The sequence below is a fragment of the Strix aluco genome, chromosome 26 (genome assembly GCF_031877795.1).
Source record: "Strix aluco isolate bStrAlu1 chromosome 26, bStrAlu1.hap1, whole genome shotgun sequence".
In the NCBI taxonomy this organism is placed as follows: domain Eukaryota; kingdom Metazoa; phylum Chordata; class Aves; order Strigiformes; family Strigidae; genus Strix; species Strix aluco.
Genome location: NC_133956.1, coordinates 186,709 through 209,589, shown reverse-complemented (window position 1 = coordinate 209,589; position 22,881 = coordinate 186,709). Strand labels below are relative to the sequence as shown.

Sequence of the window (22,881 nt, the reverse complement as noted above, 5' to 3'; positions counted from 1 at the left end):
AACACATTTTTAAATACAGAAACCAGTTCTCACACTCTTCTTTCATCAAAATGTCTTAAATTTTAAGTACAACTCTCATCAGAAACAATCGTAGTGCACAATCCTAATTCACAATTAAGTGAATTAAAGCCAAATTGATTCGAATGCTTGTAAGAATGCATAATTTGGGGGATGAACAATGACAGATTAAGTACTTTTCTTTTTAACTAGTAAACATGTTTACTCTTTCCTCTAGAAGCAGTTTTTCCTCATAATGCAAATACCCCTCCCCTTCCCCACTCTGCCTCACATATTTTGCCTACATTCCTTACATGCAAAGATTTCTATGCCAGTTATCCCTTGAGCAAGAACTTCCCAAATAAAGTAAAGCACGAACAAATTACTTTTCTTAGATCAAAACATATTAGGCAGACCTCACAGCCTCTTTGCTGGATTTTGAAGGGGATTCTGGAGGAACAATGAATCTTAGGTTTTGAGCAAGGGTAATTTCAGAAGGTAGAATCACAGCTTAAGAAACTCTCCAGAGAATTTTCTTGATGCAAAGCTAAGAAGACTTTGTGATAATTTCTTAGTAACTGGCCTCATTCCAAGTTGGATTTTAAACACAGATTATAAAGCAAACACCATCCCCCACAAGTATTAAGAAAGAAGAAAATAACAGAATGGGGGCTGCAGAAATGGTCTCTATTGTGGGACCAAAACCCGTCAATCAAGCAGGTTGACAGGCATCAGAGATTGACAGACAGGCCCTCTCTCTTGACTTCAGTTATCTGGGGGAATGGGAAAAGTGTCTGCAAGAACATGTTAAATTGCCAAAGTCATTACCAGTCACCAATTACCAAAGAAAAGATAACACAGTGTATTTTAGAAAAATCGATGCAACAACATGCATTTCAATAAAGTGAGTTTTTCAGAACTTTAGAAAACAAAATGAACTATTTAGGGAATACATTATGGTTTTTTCATAGAATACCAAGCACTTTACTATGCCAGCAGGCTTTGGAGATTCATCACTATTCTCTCTATATTTTGTACTGGGGCCAGAGGTCAACCAAAAAATATCTCCCTTTGTCTTTTCTTAGTCTTAACCTAAAGAAAGAAAATAAGCTCTGTATCCCAGTGATTAAATCTAGGTTCTATGCTTGGCAAACTACGGTCCAAAAGCCATTTTTGTTCCCAAGTGCATTTATTCCAGTTGCAGAAGTAAGTTCTATTGTATGTTAATAAGTTACAAAAAAGACCAAAGGACCTTGATATTTACTGCCAGATTTGATTTTTCATTCACCCAGGCTGAAAAGGCCCCTTATGAATTGTGTTGGACCCACTGCAAGATCTTCAGACAGGCTGCCTAAGCTTGGAATACCACATTTCACTCACATCACTCTATTCAAAGTTTTTCTTTAGTCGTGACCTTAATCAAGGGAAATGCAATTTCTTCTGACAGAAAAATTAAGAAGCCTGCAACTAAGGCTCTGAGAAAATAAAGTCTTTGCTGCAATGGAAGGAGGCAGGTCCCTTGATTCTGTCACCTTCCTTCTGCCAGCAGAATCAAGAGAAAAGCAACACAACCTTTTTCAACATAAATAAAAGTGTTCACTTATCACAAATTAAAGTGTACTTGCCTTCAGATTTTCCAAGCTTTCATAACAGTAATTAAGTATCATTGCAAATACGCTGAACACATAAAATTAATTATTTTTTTCTAGATTGCTGCCCACTTATTGTTCGTTGAATTATTCCAGGTGCTTTCCTTCTTTTAATTTAGTTGGCATTAGGTGGTTCAATTTCTGGAGCTGCTTTCACTTTCAGTGGAAACAAAAGGAGGTTTTCTATTACTACTGCTCCAGCTGTGATCTGCAAGAATACAATTATGGTCTAGAGTGGATGTACAGACAGCACTGAATTCAAAAGGGTCCTCTTAGGCATTTCTCTCTCCCACTGTGCCCAGCATCACATGATAATATATCCTGTGGAGCCTCCACGGGATGCAGCCTCCATGGGATGCAGCCTCCATGATGGCCCACAGAGGGAAGTACAGAAACTGCTGCTCCAGTCTTTGCATACCTCTCGGTTATCTCCTCAGGCTTGGAGTGACTTCTATTAATCTTTCTGATTTATGTAATTTTTGTGGTGTTTTTTTTAAGGAAAAAAACAAGTACTCTGCAGTATAGTTTGATGATCCCACACACATCTTACACCCTTTAATTTCTGCAGTTCAGCTCTCTCAAATGATTCTTTTGGAACTTTACACTTCACCTCAAGTCACTTGTATCCGTGTGTATCACATACCAGACCGTACCTCCGTGTTTTCACAGAATCGTAAGATAAGTTCGGTTGGAAGGGAAGGGACCTCTGGAGGTCATCTAGTCCACACCCTGCTCAAAGCAGGTCTAATCAGATCAGCTCGCTCAGGGATCTGTCTCCAGGATGAGAGAACACCTCCAAGGATGAAAATTTACCCACAGGGTTAAAAAAAATAGCTTTTTACGGCATCTAAGTAGAATGTCCTATGTTCCAACTTGTGTCCATTGTCCCTCGTCCTATTGCTGTGCACCCTTGAGAAGACTGTCTCTGCCTTCTTTGTATCCTCCAGTCAGGTAGTTGTAGGCAACAGTAAGGTCTTCCCTTAGCCTTCTCATCTTAGAATAATGTTTTAAAATTATTTAAATAAAAGACCAACTACAGCATTGAAGTTCTCAGCTCTTGACTCACTAGTATTAGGACAAAAATATTCAGAATGCTTTCTTTTATAGTGAAGGGGGAAAAAATCCAAGACGACTGAAAACAGCTTGCAAAAGACCTCTCAGAATCATTCAACTCAAGAGCTAAAAATGACTTCACTAGCTGAATTAATTAGCTGAATCACAGACAAGGGACCATAAATGCTCCCGTATTTCTAACGTGCACTCAGAAGATGAGCATTAGTTCTCCTGAACATCAGAAAAATGCCTGTATAGAGCACTAAATCCTGCTTAAGCTCTGTTTTGTTGGCTTAACCTTGTACTGGTCATCTCTAGGAGAAAGACGTCCCCAGAGTTTTAACCCTGAGTTGACTAGCTCCTTTTAACATGTATGACCCTGATCTTCAGAAGGGAAGCCATCTCTGACACTCAACACTAAAGCTGAACAAATGCCAAAATGAATGCCCATTTCATCATAGCAGAAGAAGAATATTAATTCTGAAAATGCTTTCTACTGGTATTTTTCTTAACTTCCATGACACCTTTATTTTTAAAGGAACATAGGTGGAACAGAGACTGATTTTCAGTAGCATGTCTGCACGTGACTTTGGGGGCAGATTTGCTTACAGCTAGTCCAATATATGGTGGGACTAGGTCTGTATTCTAAAGAGTCAACTATTATTGTGGCAGGTAAACAATTCTTTTAAAATAAAAATTTGCACAATGTATGCAGAGCCAAGTTTTCAGAATGCTCAGTACTGACCACAATTAAGCCATTAATCTGACCACAATCAACAACAGGTCTACTACAGAAATTCCATCCACTACACAGTTTCATATACTTAATGTAAATTTTAAAACAAAAAGCAAGGAATAAATCCAAAAGAGAGGGAAGAATGGTTAATCATGAATGACTGCTAATTTGCAATCGGCTTTTAAAGAAGTGATTAGGAATATTTATTTTATAAAACAATTTATTGTTACCAGTTAGATATGAACAGCTTTGTTACATTTGAGCAGAAATTGAGACCTTCTCCTTGTGCTCTGCTAAAGAAAGTTTGCAGCATCACAAACAGTTAAGACTTCAGAGTCTAATTTTAAATATTCTAAATTACTTAAAAGAATCTGAAAAAAATGTCTAATTAATTTCAAAACTCTCACAGCTTTTCAGCTTGGATGTTCAACATGCCTGCTGTTCTTGTACATTACAAGGAGTCTACTGAACACCAGCGCTTCAGTTCTCTGCTCATCACTGGACAAAACAAAGGGTGAAAAATTTTGTTTAGTCCAACAGGACAGAATACAAAGTTTACGCTGCTAACAGTCCCTGTATGGAGAAAATACTCTCCTTTGGGAACCTGAAGCCCTAGCCAACATAGTAAAACTTGTCCAAAGATGTGCTCTTTTTTCTTTATTTTCTCATAGTTCCTGCATCTGCAAGCAGGCCTTGCAGCAAAAGCTGACATGTCCTTTTCTTGCACTGCTCTTCTATCAGGAAGAGCAAAAAGGCAGGAAGATGAAGCAAAGCAGATCATGTACTGAATGTTACATTTTAGAGGGCAGGAAAAAGCAATTGGTGCTGCCACATTCAGAAATGGGAAAACTCTGTTTTCTCAGCAGCACCCTCTAAGAATCAAAGACCAAAGAGTTTCACTGCCAGACAAGCTGATGCCCTCTGATGCAACCTCGGGAGTTGTAGTGACAGCAGCAGGAGCCCCTTGTAAGAGAAAAAAGGATGTATTCAAGAAGAATCATTTTGTTCATGGGAACAGACTTGTGTGACTTGCTCAATTAGTAGAAAATAGGACAATTGATCTGTTTGGTGTGCTTTTGTTCCAAGTCCAGTATACAATACCTGAAGTCCAACGGGTCCTAGTCATTAAATTACTTGGGAACAATAGCTGGTCCACTCTCCATGGGTCTGTAATTACATATGAACAAATTTAGCGCACTCCTGGAGAACTGCCTAGTGTACCACAACATAGTAAGAACATAAACCAAGGAGGAGAGGATATAGAAAGTAACTTCCAAGGTTGTTTATTTTAAGACCGAATTTTCTTTGCTCAGGGGTATATACTCTTACTGCCACACACCAGGGAGAGAAAAATACAACCCAAAATTAGCCTCAAATTTCAAATGAAAGCTCACAAAAACAAAATCAACACTATTAGGAAAACCAGTCAGTAAAGAGCATTCAAGAACAGGGGTCAAAAGAAAAATGATGTAAGGAAAAATTGTATCAAAATTATTTTAACAATAAACATGCATTCATATTAAGATGCCACTGGCAGCCTTAAATCTGATTCTTCAGCATGCACATATTACAATGATTTGAATGTCCCTTATAGTTTCTCTAACAACATAGAAATATTAAGTCATCTTTTCTTCCCTACAAATCTAAGAAATATGCAATTTCAATCATTCATGAACAGCTTATCTGGACTGCAGATTCACCATACCACAAATGAACAGACAACCATATAGTTCATTTGCAGCTTCTGCTTGATATGGTTGCCTAAACTCTACACTGACACCCAGCCTCACTTGCAGGATGCCATCCTGTTTCATTGAGGCACAGAAAGCCAACTGAATTGCTAGAAACCTGAAAACAAGATACAGGTCTCTGACTACCCATCTGTTAATCAGTATATTAAATATTTTTCTTTCCATAGATGTAAGAAGCATGACCAAAATTCTGCTTTTGAACAACTGGATCTTTCATTCTTGACATTAAAGATAAAATTCATATCCTCAGGAAAGTAGCAGCTTTTGCAGCCCGGACTTAACTAAAAAAGGATTATTTCCCACCTGCCCCACCCCCAATTTATAAATTCAGATGTAAAGAAAAGACATCCATCCTCAACCATCAATAATAGGAACAGGATCTGGCCATTATACAAAAAAAAAATCACCTAGAAGAGAAACTAAGTGACTATTAGAAAGTCTGAGCTCCAAGAGTAATTCACATAACAGGGCTAATTATTGCTTTTAATTCACACATGAGAAGTAAGGCTGGCACAACAGATACAACACAGAACTGGTTTGCATTTCCTAATAGTCACATCCTATTAATACTGCTGCAACATCAACCGAATACATTAACAGTAACATGACACACTCTGAAAAGCTAATAAATTTTCTGGAATAAAAAAACATAAATAAAAATGTTAGAAGAATTATTCTGTTTTTAAGGTATAAGCAAATAGGCAATATACCAAAAGAAAATGTTTTGCATTTTGCTGAGACTAGAGCTGCTCTCACCACTGACGAGGTCACTACATATCTATGTATAATACATGTTGGTCCTTTAGTTCATATTAGGAGTGTGGTTTTGAAGGAAGTCACTTGATAAACCCTTTTCACTGCATTTCCGTTTGTGCTGCAGAGTCATCGTCTTGAAGCACCACACTAGCTGAGGTCCTTGCATGAAACTAAATCAGAGGATGCGCTCCAACCAGTTACAGACACCGAGCCACCAGAGTCAGATTACAGTAAGTAAAAACAAAAACCCTCTGAAAAACACAAAGTCTGAACTGGACTCCAGTGCCAAGTGGACCAAGTCCAGCACTAACTATGTATAAATCTCCACTTCTTGGGCTCCACTAGGTTCTAATTCAGACTTACACCACAACACCTTGACAAAATCTATATATTTGAGTGGCACTGCTAACGTATGCATAGACACAGTAGTTGTATTTCATATGTGGGCCTGTTCTCTCTAATTCTGCGCTGATTTAATCTAAATGAATCAATTCTATTTTCCAACAGTTTACATCAGGGTAGAGTCACTCTAAAGCAGCCATACTCTAGTTTAAAACATTCAGTAGCTCCTAGTTTTAAAGGAAGAAATGCTCAGCAGCATATTTCAGACTTGTAGGACAACCTCTGCCAACGCTTCAAAGACTTATTTGGAAGATCTTAACTTACACTCTTGATCCTCTGCAGTCTTCATACCCAGGCAGGCTGACATTTGACTTATGTACCTCTGCCTTCCTGCAGAACTCTCACACCAGATAATGTGATCAAATCAAAACTACTTTCCATACAATTATAAAACATAACAGGCCGCAGCAAAAAATGTAAAACCTCCAAAGCAGCTCAAAGCTAATTAATTTCTATTACTAGTGAAAGAAGAACCACTTAACATGTCTTTTCTTATTTAAATTACCATTGACAGCACCTGCTTTTTTTGTTCTTGGGAAATCCTGCTACAATACTAGTTAAATTATGTAAGACTGTAGAATTTATGAAGATAAGGCAATTACCATTACAAAAACAATTCCAGGTTACAATTTATGGTGAAAAGAAAAGAGTTATGATGCTCTGTTAAATCATTCAGTGATGCATTACATACTTAGTTAATCCTTCTAGTTGTGAAAATTTAGGGCTAAATGGTGTCATTGTGTTCAGTAATCAATTATTTTATTTCATTTAGTGGATACTTCATCTATATTGTTAAGGAATAATGCAACTTAATGAACAGCAAATGGACAAACCCATGCAGCAACCATGTAATATATATAAATGACCAGCAGAAGGCAGGCGAAATAACTGAATGCCCAGGAACATCAGAAGTTAACAAAGTTTGTTTAGAATTTCCTGCATGTTCTCATCTTACAGCAAATCCAAATACCTCTGTTGAAAAGAACAAGTCTAGACCTGCATCTGCTAACCTGCCTGTACTTGCTTCCAGGCTTTAAAGAGAAAGGACTTTCCAGAGATGTATGAAAGATAGAATGCACAATTCTGTAAAACTTGATTTCCTTCCACAGGAATGGCAGAGGAGAACTCTTCTTGGAATTTCAGATTTTTTTTCTTCCTGACACAGACTTTTCCACCTTCAGAAAATAAAGGCTGGACTCCAGTGCCAAGTGGATCAAGACTGAAGATAAGATTGAGGCATAAGACCATGGACATCCATATCCCTTAAAGCTGATTGTAAATATAAGTCTTCAGCCATCTGCCTGGGTAAGTAGGAGCCCTCACATAGAAGAATTAATCCTATGTTCAAGGGTTGCTCTTGCTGGCAGAGAACGCTCTCTGCCAATTTAGAAGGCACACTTCTTTGGCATTTTGTACTAAAAAAGCATACCAAGAATTTAACAAAAAATTATAAACCAGAAAAATTTCTATCTTAAAGTTGTGATTGCAGCTGTCTAAACTGCAGCGCTATATTTTCTGGAAGAACCATGCTATACAGAAACAAACAAGGGAATGATCTTTTCTGGACTGGGTACCTTCAATCTCCTCTGAACTGCTCATTGCCACAGTTCACTTGAAAGCCCATCAGGAACCAAAGGAGCTTTGGTCAACAATTTTCAGCAAAGGAAAAAATTCCTAAGCCATAAAGATTTGAAATCCTCAAGTCATACTGATGTTAGAAATTAGATTCTTCTGCATGCACATATGGCTGTTCAGATGCTCGCACAGCTTACATTTAAAGGATTCAATACAGAATGTGAATGACTTTTTATAGCAGGAAATTGCTAAACAGGCAAGAAAATGAGATTTTGGTCAAACAACAGATGGTAGCTCCAGATAGCCAGAAATATTTGCAAACCTCATACAATGAAGCTTTTGCTTCATTCTATTCGATTTCTGTTTAGAGGAACAGACAACAAAATGCATAAAGCACGTTCTCTATTCCTTACCAAAGGTATCTGACAACTTGGGTCTGTACAGCCACATACACAACAAATGGAGAGAGAGACAACAGATGGAGAGAGACACACAAGACAACTTCTCAGTAGAGACTTTCCTTAGGTCAGCCATAAAAGAAAGATGTAGTTTGTGCAGTATTTATTGCTGGGATGTCATGTAAAAAAATAAGCAGCTCCATTCTTAGCTCTTCAGAACTGAAGATCATATCATAAGCTTTTCTGTTGTCCACAGCAGTACTGGTCTCTACTTGAAGCAGCTCACCTCATTAATGTACACAATTTTATATCACCTTTATTTAGATATACACAGTTTTGCATCTTTCAAGGCAATCTCCTCTGTCATGTGCTTCTGAAATCTGTGGCAAAAGGAAAATACCTATTATCTGTATCAAAAATTTCGATGTTAAGAAACAAACTTAGTAGATTTTTTTAGTTTAAATTGATTATGTTCTACTGACTTGAATCTCCCCATGGTTCAGGCTCACGTTTCAAAGCTGCCTGATGTCTCCAGAATCAGGACCTGATCTCTCTGCAGGATGTCTCTGTGAGTATTTATTAACAAGACTGGAGGAAGCAGCCTCTACATTAATCTTCTTCTGTCAAAAAAAAAAAGAGAAGGCTAGCAAGCAACTTGTGGAGTAGTGAATAGATTTGCCTTTCCTAATTCATTTAGGAAGGTTTAAGTCAACTTTCCCCAGTAGTAATTAGTAGGAAGCTTTTGTTCTTTGAATATTTGCATATTTAGAACAAATGCTTAAGAGAAATGGCACTTCTTCTAGGAAATGATCCAGTTATCTTGCATTGAGGATGCAGCCTGCAGTCACTTAAAGTCACAATGAACTTAAAAACCCCCACAAAACCCCGTGCAGTATGAAACTGCATAAATGGGCAATTTTCACTCTTTCCAAATCTGAAAACCAATCTGAAATTGGTGAAATCTCAAAATGTCCCATCTGATAGATTCAGAGGGAGCTATTTTTAAGAGAGTTTATTTTTGAAAAAATAGTATCTTGGGGGAAATATAATCCAAAACAAACTTTCAGGAAAAAAGCAAACAATGACATCCTCTAGAAATAAGCAGTGATAATAATCTGTAGATCTCAAGGCAATTTAAAAATATGAATTAATTTGGGAAGAAGAACATATTTTTACTTTAAAAAACCCCACACATTTATTTATTTTTGTAACTGTTCATGCCCAAAGGGGACCAATACAATCATCTGAAACTGGTTCATGCATAGCAAAGGCGTTTCTTCAGTATCTCCCAGACGCAGCCCCCGCTGCAATCCCCTTCTAAATGTAACTGCCTCTTACACGGATTTTGTGAATGCAGGATGCTGGGAGCTGTGTCAGGTTGCACACACATAACGGAGGGGGAGGAGGGGAGGAAGGAAAAGGGATATATTCTTTTAACTCAGCTATAGGTACAAGCAAACAGATATTCTTTCCCTTCAGAACCTCTCTGAATGACAGCATTCATTTGATTTGGAAAAACTTTACTGCCAGAAGAAGAGGAGCAAATCACGGTCACTTCCATTAATATGCTGTGCTGTTGAGTCTTAGAGCTGGACAGTGCACAAGGATCATGGAAATCCAAAAAAAAATGTGGAATAGTGAGACAGGAATACAAGAAGGAAAGCAACACGCTTGAAATAGTATCAAAATTCCCCTTCATTACTCACACTGCAGCAGATGAGCTCAGGGTGTTTGCAAGAGTATGTGGGCCTCCTGTCTAGCCTCCCCACAAGAATAAAAATGTAGTTATGATGCCTTCTGAATCCCTCTTTGTCCCTGCTCATACCAACTTCATGAATTTGAAAAAAATGGTGTGGACAAGTGAGCACCAGTCGTAACTTCCTTCAAATGTGTCCTGCCAACTCACCTGGAACATTTTTCCTGAGACACAAGGATTAGCAAGTTAATCCTTCTCTCTGAATGCTCTTCTTAAATCCTTGGCATTATTTTAATGCAGCTTTTGTGATATGAATAAATATGCTACAGAACAAGAGACTTTCAGGATCTATTCTCCAAAGTTTTATGAACATCTATGCTAAGAAAAAAAAGATATTTCAGTAATTTTCACTATAAGAGAGCCAGAAAGCACTTTCTACCTTGTTTCTATTCCCCAGCCTCAAAGTAAGACTCTCTTAGCAATTTAGATAGAGCAGGCCAAAGGAAACGGAAATTCAAATTGGTTTTGAATGTTCTACTTAAATTTCCATAGCAATGCTCTAAACCTCATTTGTGCACCTGCAGCTTTGCAAATAAATAGATCTCTTCATATTCGCCATTTCTGTCAACAGATACATTAACTCTGCACTGGATAAAAAGGGCAGATCCAGAAATATGTCTAAGCATGAATATCCTGAACATTTCCCCACCCAACTCAGTGTGCATCTGACACCAACTCTCACTGAATACTCTTGGCCTGCTTCTTACCTATCAGTATCAAACTGACTATAGACCTCTGCCCACTTACACATCCTCTTAGAAATAGAACCCACCAAAACTGGTCACGTTCAGGTTGCAATAAGGTAAGAGGCCAGGAAAATAAACAACTGAAGTGTAACAGTTGCTAGGATAAAACATTTGGTATATGAAGCAAAATCATACTGATTTATTAAATCCTCACTAATTCATTTTACTTGTTCAGAGAGATGAGTGGGCACAAGGCAACCTCTACCCAAGAGCAAGGCAGTCTATGCTTGCTCCACAACATGCAGAACTGCACTTCACTGTAGGCTGAAAGAACCATTTTCAAATTCACTCAAAGGCTCCACTTCTGAGCTTTCCCAAGGTAATCAAAATGCAGAAAACTGTGCAACTGGGCAGAACATCCTTCTTTCCTATCAAAGCAGATGGCATCATGGTGAGCATACCACACTGTCTGAACATGCACTGGTCATCTAGAACATCCTAGAACAGAGGGGCAGATGAAATATATTAAACGAAGCATTATGCTTAACTTAAAGACTAGTTTCTAAAATACCTGTTTTGATCACTTCACTTGCAATTGGTCCGACCCTAACAATACAACCTAACTCTAAGCTAGGTTTTAAGGGAAATGAGGAGGTTGCTATTTCCCACCAGGAAGATGAAACTATAAGTCCACTGTGCTGGCATGACTTTTGCTTGGAGATATTAATAACATGTCAGATGATGGGATGTGCTGAATTCTGAATATTCATTTGTCCTCTATGTATGTGCAATATCCTTCTTTAGTAAAGCACAAACCTGCTACTGCACTAAATCCTTCTGCAGCATCTTATGAAATACTTAGAGGCATCTTTTCCCAGTAAGGTAGGTGACTAAGCTCATTGACAATAAAAGTAAGGATATGCTGCTTTACTTGGGTTTAGATTAGTCTATTTATTACCATTTTAAGATTAGTTTTTTCCTTATTATTTGTTTCTAAATTCCAGACACAAACTAGAGTCCAATCCATTCTATACTCTCTAGCTTGTATGTCCAAATCATTCCAAACTGATTTATCCAGAAAGGTCACAGATTTTGCACTCATGTGGACAAGATATTTCTAATCATAAAGAGTGTTTCTTTTCTGTCCCTTTGAGTTCTACATGGTGCTATTTAAGGCAAAAATCACAAAGAGAGAGCTCGTAAGCAAGGGACTCTAGACCAAAGTACCACGTACCCGTCAATTCTTTCACGTCCTCAGACTAATTTGGGCTAAAATGAATAATATTCCACAATTGTTATTGATTTATGACTAGTTTTAGAAAATTAAATGAAACCAAAAATTTCACTTGTTATTTCTTGCTATTTTTTTCTGTTGGTCTATTGCAGTAAAGACCCAGTCTGGACCATGGCAAATACTGTATGCTCTGCAAACCCAAACGGGAAGCACAGGAGGAAGAGAAATAAAAAAAAAAATCCAAACAGAGAAACCCAACGTAGAAGATAACCAACAGATTCATTCTCCAAGATGATTCTTGCAGGGCAAAGGAATTAATGTTGGAATTTCAGATTTAATCCGTTCCTGAGCAGGAAGAGCAATCACTTTGGCCTTAACCTCAGCTTTGAAAACACTGTTTTGCATACATGCTGTTTCAACATTTCTGGGTTGCAATTCAGCATCAAATAATCAATATTCAAGACTGTTCCCCTTGCAGCCTCCCTGACACACCAGACCGAATTCCACCTTCTATAAGAGTGCTGACACCATTTGAAATTGAAGAACACATTTTGCATATCTCCATGTCTTAAACAACATTTTTGTGCAATACAGATGATATGTTATGAATTTTTGCAAGTTGCTGGTATATGCACACCTACAGATCTGGTTCCATTCTTCTGACCGGTATGACTGCTTCCTGTGTTTCCCAGACAGGAACAGGGACGCAGTACAGTAAATGCTATACACACGTGAAAATTCAGGCAGATGATAAAATTTACCATGTAAAGAAACATTTGCATGATTAAAGTAATAGTCTTTTTTTTTTTTTTTCCCCAAAATTTTGAGAGGATTTTCTCAACCTTTGGTGTAGCAGAGCTGCCCTAATCAGAAATCCAAAGAGTTTTTTCTCTTTTAAAACTGATTTCTGGTACAATGATAGGTATACCATCTTACATCTGGCATGCACTGGAGGCAATCTGCAATATAATTCCATGAGAAATGACTTTGTCTTCATTTAGATTAGCTCCTCTCTATCTAGAACACGGCTGTAATGCCCAAACCTCAACTGGGAGTTCATTAGCAAAATTTCTGCATAACAGGAACATACTTGAAAATATATTTAGACAGGTGTAAAACAGGCAGAATTTATCATCTCCATTTTTTCAATAAAAACTTCTCAAACATACATAGAAAATAAACCATAAGGGAGTAAGTTTTATTCTATTTTACTACAAAACCCTACTTCAAAATTTTCAGGTCTTTTTATGTCCTCATTTTGTGACATTAGTGTGTTTCCTAGATAAAAGCGATTACAAACTGGATGTCCTAATTAAGGAAGGCAAAATTCAAGGTTTACAGGGAGAATCTAGAGAGAGAGGTGCAGTGGCAATTACATTTTCTGTGTTCACTGAGCACATAAAGAGCTTAGGAAAAATCAACAAGACAAGGCTATGCTGTGGCTTTCTCCAGAGATGTACCCAGGCTGCATTTTTTTCCCCACCCACTTGGGGTTTTCCTGGTAGCATTGAAGGTACCTGTGACAGTTATCTGAGCTGCATGACAAATTTAAACAAATTCTTTTAGAGTAAAACATAAACTGTGATCAGCTCCTAAAACACTAAAATAACCAAACCAAAAAAACCAAAAAACCAAAAAAAACCCCTAGAATCTAAAGAAGGCAGGGTATGAGCAGAGCAGAGACAGAGCTGTTCTCATCCCAGTCAGGTATCTCACTGTGTGGGCTCTTTGTACATCTTCAGCTTGAAAGGGCATTTTAGGGCCTTCAGGAATTTATAGCAGATCAAAAATGGATGGCATTCCAAATCATGAAGTGTGCTGTATCACATATACAAACAAAGAAATAAAATATCAATGGATGTGACTTAACCTCCACTTTTCAACCCTATAAAGCTCACCAGTTCTTTCAGTATGTCCTTTCTTATCTTGGTTTTTGACTCATCTTTGATGAAAGAGATTGCTTCATCTTTACATCTTGGAATTCCAGAATCATTTAGGTTGGAAGGGACCTTTAAGATCACCAAGTCCAACCACTAACCTAACGCTGTCAAGTCCACCACTAAACTGTGTCCCTAATTGCCACATCTACAATCTTTTAAATACCTCCAAGGATGCTTTACTTTTGAGCTTATAGACTTCATTGGAGTAAATTACTACGAACTTAGCCTAAAGGTTTTCCAATGTAAGATATTTAAACAACAGGAATCCACCAAAAAAAGGCCATGTTTACAAATTCTACATATTCTCCAGTTACAGTGAAGACATATTTGTACTGAATAGTTCTTCAGAATTCTCAATGTTTTCCATTTTTTAGCAGGAAGACTATGCGGAGCCAAACAAAAAACTAGTATTTGCTCTCTGGCAAGTCCCACTATTTTTGCAAACCAGACACACCAGCATTTAAACACATATTTTGATAACAGAAACACATCTGCTGTACATAACTGGTTATTCTCCTCTTGTGTATGTCCAGCCTCTTCCTAAACTAATTTATCTCCAATCCCGCCTGCAAGTCTTGGGACTTTGTTTTGCAGCTTGTTGAAGAATTCTCTATGTGACATTGCTTCCTTTTGTTTCAAGGCCTTGTAACAGACAAGAATTATCAGTCTGGCTTCCAAGACACACAGGATTCTGCAGAAATGGGCCTGAGTTGAACGCTACAATCTCACAAAGAGATGTATTACGACCCTTACCTCCTATATGAATAGTGTTCCACACTGTAAGTGGTTGACAATGGGACAGGTTGCAGAGTAAAATGCTGTCTTGCATGAGTCATTAAGGCAATTTTCCCTTCGGTGTTAACAAGCACTTTGGAATTCACCGCATGGACTAACTGAAAACAAAATGCTGCATCTGGGAACTTTTTAACAAAGATAAGCAACTTCAGAAAAAAATATGACAGCTTCTGCTCAGAACAACAAAAAAATTGAGTTAGCTACCTTAGAGTACTTGTTTTCTTGTCCCAGCACTCAGGACATCTATAACAACACTAAAGTGTTTTGTTACAAATATATAATCTCACATAATATGCTTGTAACCGTGCTCCAGATTCCAAATCTGTACTTGCAGCTTCCCCAGTCCTCAGTTTCCCACATGGCAGGAGAAAGATGTTTAAGAAAGAGATAGCCCTGGAAAACGTACTTAGGAAAATCCATACAACACAAGCACTGTCCCCACTATGCAGGAAATAAAACTAGCATGTGGCCAGAAGCTGCACGCTGGGCTCAGGTACATTAGCCCAGTGGAGGACCCAGATGTCTTCTGGGTACCAGGTGCATGTCTGCAGCTAAACCTGCTCTAAAAGGTCTCCTTCCAGTCTGGGGTGACTCTGGCTCCCACTCAGCCAAATGAAATGCTCCTAGTCGTCTTTAAAAACACCACAGGTCTCTGGACTAGCTGTTGTCAACCATCCTGGAACAACACTCAGCCTTCCTTGTGGAGGACAAACACAGCTGAGCGTGGTCAATTCAGAACGTTTTCGTAATTACCAGATCTTCTTGTCACTAAAAAACTTTGATGACATCAGTGACTAATACTGGGGTGTCCGCAGAATGTTCAACTTATTATTCACCATTTTCTAAAATCACAAGAATTCCTACATCATTACAGTTCAGTAGGGAGCTACTACAACTCTTAACACAGGGTCTCTGACTACCCTACCCTTACTCAGTCTGCAGGAGCTCCTGTTTATGCAGTGTTGCCCCATGGTTCCCCTCAGCAGTACTGAAATAGTTAAGGTCACAACAGAGTGGTGCTATGTAAAGGAGAAATTTCCCTGTCCTTGCCTAAGTGAATGGCTCGGATTAAACTGACAGCCCACCTTAGTGATGGTGGAATAATTGGTTGTTCAGCTCTGTCCTTGTCAGAGCTCTGACAGTTCTGCAGATGTCCTGCTCAGCTCTCCAAAGGTTAGCCTCAGCTGGAGCTGGTGTTCATTAATCATTCCTTCCTGACAGGACTCAGAGCAGCCCACATCTGCCACTCTGTCCCCCTCAATCCCTGTCGCACCCAGCTTGTGTGTAATCACTGCTGGTTTTCTTAAGAGGATACTTGATAAGGGAATATGCATTCAACTACAAGACACACAGCGTTGCCTTCTCTCTTGGTAATTCTTTCAGCAAATGGTAAAAAGGTAATATGAATTTGGTGTCTTTTTCCAAGACAGTCCAGTATAAAAATAGTGAACTGTGGACTGGATGTACAAGAAGTATACAGTATCACAGTCTTTTTACGGTGTTGGTAATGCCCTCATATAACAACAATTTTCAGTCTAGTATCATACTCACAAGGAAGATGGAAGGACGTGGTATCATAATAACCTTGCATGGGCACATGACAGCTGCAAACTGCACCCGATTTGGAGGGAATGGAAAAAAAGCATCATGCAACTATCTCACTGAGCAGTTGGGGAAAGAAAAATTTCAATGCATTCTTCTGATATGGTCATTTTTTCCAACCACTGGATCTCTATGGACTATAACAGTTGCTTCACTGCCTGCTTGTCTATAGGCAGTGACTGAAAAAAGTCCTGTTGCCAGCATAGCTTTAATCCAGGTGATCTGGATAATTTTCAGAAGTTCAAACCCATGACTAATTTTTTTGGATTATTCTGACAGCTTTTATCAGAACCCGCAAGATTCACCCATGATTAGTAGGCAATTTAGAAAAACCAGAGAAAGAAAATTCCCAGGAATTTCAAGTACACACAGCATCTAATGCCATATGACCAATGCCAGGGACACCTACAACAATTTGGCAGCACAGGACTTGTCTATTTGCACCACAAAGAAATGAAAGCAGTTGTAAAGCACAGAGCCTTAACAAATCAGTCTCTAATGTTTGTTAGCCATATACGTATAGGTTTGAAAAAGAAAAACGTGAAGCTGGATTGCGGTTCTGCATAGCTCAGGCCCTCCCAACCCGCAAGAAAACCTAGCGTGGGTTCTGAAACAGGAAGCCAAATGGAAAAAAGAACATAGATAAGGAAGGGAAAGGAAAAAGCAAAGAGCATAAATCATAGCTACTTTCCCCCAGAGGTTCTATGTTGGTTTTTTTTTTTCCAGTTTAACTACTCATTAACATGTGCCCCAGAATGAACTATGCATCCTACAGTTAACACAAAAACACAAATATACTTATGAACTTTGATTAAACTAAAATAAGCATCAGCACACAGGCTGCCAGTTGCCAAGACTGTGTAAGAAATGAAATTATTACCCACTTCACAATTGTATTACAAGATTGTCCGCTGACTTTTCTTAGGATGCTGCTGTTCATATGTGAGCATTGCAGGAATCATCATTTCAAATAATTGATTAACTGTCTAGTCCACAAAGTTTAAAAAGGAACAAACAAGGACATTAAGTGATTAGCATTCTTCCTTTTAATTTGCAAATCCTGTCTTCACAGCTAAAAAGCCAAATGCCTCAGGCTCTATCCCAGGCACACAGATCCCAACAAGCTTGACAGTAGAAAGAAGGTGCTACAGATGCACATAAATGACATGCTGGATTAAAGCAATCAACACTTTGACCATTAATCACAACTGACGGCTTTACAGTGCACTTACAGAATGGCAGTGGGCCTGTTCCAGAAGGTAGCAGCAGTGATACCGAATTTCAAACTGTTGAGCCATCCCACTAATGTGATTTCGTCAACATAACCAGTTATAGCTGTGGATCTTCAGTTAACTGAAGTGAGTTTGGGATTTAGATGAAAAGAGAAAAATCTAAGTAATGGACTGCCTTTCAAGTTCCACAGCACTGACTTTGCTAGGGAAACTTAAGTAATGAAACCTAGTCTAAATGACATACTCATAACCAGAGTCCCCATCATTTACAGCTGTTCTTCCAGGGGACATTAGAAACCTCATTGATCAGCTGACAATGAAGCTTTGTGGTGCTGCCTCCAATGGATGCATCAAATTTAACAACATCAGAAGAGCAGGAGAAGGTACAACTATTTGCAAACTGTTTTGAATCTCTGTAGGATTAAGAGGATTATCAATCACAAAAAGATGTATGCTCCACTGCTGGATGGCACACTAACATTGCAAAAACTATTAGCAGTTCTGTCAACCATGTCAGTAGCCCCATTGCTGGGGACTGCACAAGGACACATAAAAAAAAGCTTATAGTATAAAGGACCAGAACAGAAGAGCAAAACTGAAACAGATGAGGACCAATCCCATTGCTTTACGAATTATTTTCTCACTACCTATGCATTGCAGTAGTGCCCAGTTAATGAGTCACTCCAATGCAAAACAAAAAGTTGGGCAATGACCACTGCTTTGAGAAAAATTTTGATACCACAGCAACAGATCCAGTAGAACAGGGCTACAATTGCTGTCCATAAACATCAAGCAACAGTCAGACTCAAAATCTTCACTACACTCTATGTGTATGCATAACCGAAAGACCTCGTCCTAACAAAGGATGTACATGCTATCTCTGATCTTCCTTGAACCTACTGGGAGCCATGTAAAATGACTGCATGAATAAGGCATGTTTTTAAGTCAGTAAGAATTGCATTTCTGTCATGATTTAACAAGGATCCTCCACACTACTGAATTACTTGAGCAGCTGCATTAGATTAGCTAGTATTCCAGCACAAAATACTGTGATCTATTTGTGTATTCTCAATGGCAACTACAGAAAACAAGGAATGCTTTTTCTTGTTTTCAAATTTAGCTGTGTCCCTGCCTTTCTGCTTCCTGTACTTTTGCTCTCAGACCTCGCCACACACTTCACTTATCAGTAAAATGGACTTGCAACACTGACATATCTGAAGAACACTTTTAGATTCTTAGACTACAGAGAAGTAAAAAGATCTCTAAGTTCAATGACTTTTATTATTGTGCTCCCTCTTCTGGTTCTAAAAAAATCACTGTTGGAAAAAAAATTATTAGTAGAACTATGCTGATGTTTGTGCTTGCCAATACACAAAAGCTGGACACCGAAAATACCCCAACATCTTGGCTTAAGTTTCTTAAGATTCAGAGGAAGAGACTTCTGGGCTTTTCCAAAGACTGAGAAATACAATCCTGAGAGCAAGGTGCTACCTAATGCCTAGGAAAACACTGCAAACGGTTAAAGAAACAATGCTCTCCTGCATAGGAGCAGAAAGCTTGCTCCACAGAGGACACAGTATTAAGATGGCTCAGCAAGCCCGGGGAGAGAAACTCCTCTGACACTTGTGATCTTTGTATAGATGGAGTTGTATGGATAAACACTCCAGAAGGCATTGAGTGAAGAAGAGGGAAAACAAAGATCTGTCTGATATGGTGTCCCTTTAAACCTTAATTGTATGGCCTGTGGAAAAGCAGCACTATGAAAAAGTAGACAGTGGCACTGCCAGTAATATAGCTAAAATCACCGTGATGCAAGTAAAATACAGGATTATATCATATGTTCCATACCTGCATTTTCTCCTTTATCCAGTCCTTCTATCCTCTGAAAAATAGATGTAGGTCTGTAAAAATAAAACAAAACACACAGGTATGATGGTTCTTTAGGTAGTGACAAGAGCTAATTGCCTCCATACACTGGCAAACCTGGCATGTTTAGACATAACACCATCCCGCCACAAAATAAATAATGCTTGACCAAAAACTCATTTCAGTGTAAAATGACATTAGGATAATCAGAACGAGTAAGTCTGCCAGGCTCAAACAAGCTGTCTCCTTGCTGGTAAATACAATTAAAGTTTTTAAGTCCATTTAGAGAAAGTAGATGACAGGAATATAACAAACTTAGTCCTTTTACATGGGGTTGGGTTTTTTCTTCCCCTCTAGTAAAAATGCCAGTTTCATACTGCCCTCTCCTTCACTTTCACTTAGCTAAGGATAGGCATCAGAGTCTTCATACCCAGCTGTCACTTACTCATTTCGGTAATCATATATACTATCCTTAAATGTCCCAAAGCATCAGCTGAGCGAATTCAAGTCGTATCTGTTCAAGTAAACTGCAACACGTGAACCCATTTTCTCAAAACACACAGAGACTGTAGAGCAACAAGCATCATGTACTTTTCATGTTGAAAGGTATCTACCTCGTATTGTCCCTACCATCCCCTCCATGGGGAAATTCAAAACTCAACTGGATAAGGCCCTTCAGCAACCTGATCTACACTCGACTGTCTTAGAGCAGTGGGCTGGACCAGCTAATTTTCAGAGGTCCCTTCCCACCTACATTTTATGTTTTGTTGAAAGTGCAGCCTGAGTTGAGATCCTGAGGTTGTGAATTTTCAGCACACTTTTACTGATCCCAGAGTAATGGGATTTTTTTTTTTTTTTTTTTTAAATTGCAATTAATTATTGATATGGTGACTAAAAGCTGAGAAGACTGGGAATTGTTTACCAATATGTATTGGTAAGAACTGCAGATCTGCTTCTTATGTTGAATGGCAGAAATTTTCTTCACAGACAACTCCTCTGTTTTGCAAATTTTATGGAAGACAATATGGTTTTTATAGCTTCTAATATGAAAACTGGTTACTAATTTTCTACGAACATGAACCTGATCTGACATTCAAAGAGGGGTTAGACATAATCCAAATTACAATTTTTCAGACGGCTATCTAACATCTTGTCTATGCAAAAATGTCATATGTTAAATGGCTTGGAAACCATGACAACACTAGCTGTCTAGAGCTCACACAAGCTCAATCAAGCCATAATCAAGGATTTTCTTACATGATTGTCCATTATCTCCTTCTCAGTCAGAGATGTACATTATAGGAGTAAAAAGATCAGAGTAGAATCACCAGCATTAATTACATGCTAGACTAGATCTGTCTTTCTTAAGGAGCTGTCAAGAAGAATTTGGAGTACCTCTAGGATATTCGGAGGAGTCCTGCACTGATTCTGCACAGGCTGTAAACCAAAATAAAAAGTATTAGCACAAGTTAGTGTTACTGAAAATATACGAAGTTCTTAGTATTTGATGAAAGTCTATTCAACTCTGTGAACACAGATGCATTCCATAATGACTACTATGTTCTTCTAATGATGAGAATGTACCTAAAAATACAGCACAAGTGATAGGTGTTTACCATGAAGAATAAGGTTTTAGACTAGATTATTGCTGTATATATTTATTAGACTAAAGGCTTGTTAATAGCAGCACAGTCATTTGAAGCCTGTGTTGAAGAGAAGTAACACTTTTTTACTTCGTAAGTTTGTTTGAAATTGCACAACCTTCTTCAGTCTTATTCTTTAGGTAAACTTCCTGAAGCAATTCTGGAAGCTCTAACCAAGTTAAGAAAGAAAGAAGTCTATAAAGATCTATTTTTTCTATGTCCAAAGAGAAAAAGAATTTTTTTTTTTTTTAAATCAGCAACTGAAGTATGGACTTGATTAGTAACTTGGAATCCTTAAATGCTCTGAAGTTCACTAATACAACACCACAGCTTTTCAGGTAGAAACAGTGAAAGATGTCAGTAAAGAAGGTAAGAGCGTAACAAATCATGAACCAGTTACATGCTCTTCTTTGCAGAAGTTAAATATCACAGAACGACAGACTGGTTTGGGTTGGAAGGGACCTTGAAGACCATCCAGTCCCACCCCCTGCCACAGCCAGGGACACCTTCCACTAGCCCAGGTTTCCCAAAGCCCCGTCCAACCTGGCCTTGAACCCTTCTGGGGGGCGGGCAGCCACAGCTTCTTTGGGCAACCTGTGCCAGGGCCTCACCACCCTCACAGGGAAGAATTTCTTCCTATCTAATTCCCATTGTCATGTCTTATTCACAAAGGTTATCCTACAACAGGAAAACAAACAAAAAGCGGAAGAGCTCCTCAGAACCAGAGTAGAACCTCATTAACTAAAATACACCGATACAGCACAGAGCATCCAGATGGAAACAATAGTAAGTTTAGCGAATACACTGTTTACCATGAGGAGACCAGATATGGCAATGAAGACCTGAGGAGACAAATGCCTCTGTATGGAGAAGAGCATCTAAGAAATATATTCTACAAGTGCTGAAACTGTAAAGAGCGGTTCAACGCACAGCCCTCCATCTGCTCAGTATTTAATATGAACGCACAACCAGGCTCAAACAATGCAAGTGAAAAAAGAAAAACAAAAGAACAAACCATACCATGTGACTTATGCAGCCAATAAAAGCTACGCAAGAGCAAATAAATAAATATGAACAACAAACAAATGTGAAGAGCTTGTGAACTACTCATGGATTTTTCATGAGATGAAAAAGAAATTTGTCAGACAAATTTGCTCTGAATTATTCACTCAGCTGTAATTACAGCCATTGGCAGGCAGAGAAACCAGTAACTCAGACTGATGATTTCTGAGCTTATCAGCAAATCCTTCATCAGAAGACCATGATCTTGAGAAAAAAAGCCTTTTTGCTGAACTTGTGAAGCCATACATTGTTTTGTTCAGGCCACAGCCACTGCTCTGAACAGTGACTCTAGGTCAAGATTTTGTTCTTGTTGAAATCATGGCCTTAGATACGATATCATCTGGCAGTTTCCCTTCTTTGCAGTCTACGCTTACATTTCAACAGGGGGTTGCTTTCTTTCACCTATATTGTACTGCAGGGAGGTAAATACTGTATTATTAAAGAGACACTGCAGTCTTCTCCTGTTTTAGTTTCCTAATCATTTTAGTTGTCTCATTCTCTGGGTATGTCTGTACCAGGGAGCACTGCAAGGGACACAAGGCCATATTTTACCTCTTTTATCATTTATCATTCCTCTGTCATTTAAATCCCTTGAGGGTGACCAGGGAAACAAGAAGACTTCTGCCCTCAGACTTCACAGAGTGGTGGCCGAAGGCACCATGCGCTCTTGTGCATCTGTATAATGCCAGAGATAAGATACTATACAGCACAGTGTAAACAACACACAGCACAGAACAAAAAATAGAAA

At 38.6% G+C, this 22,881-nt stretch overlaps 1 protein-coding gene across 1 annotated transcript in view; it reads right to left on the bottom strand.

Moving 5' to 3' along the window:
* The window catches only part of RRAGC (Ras related GTP binding C), a 234,418-nt gene that overhangs the window by 84,254 nt on the left and 127,283 nt on the right, over positions 1 to 22,881 (bottom strand). Inside the window, exon 10 of the transcript XR_012626435.1 lies at positions 19,411 to 19,463. The gene's annotated coding sequence lies outside the window, so the exon portion shown is untranslated. The remainder of the gene's footprint in view (positions 1 to 19,410; positions 19,464 to 22,881) is intronic.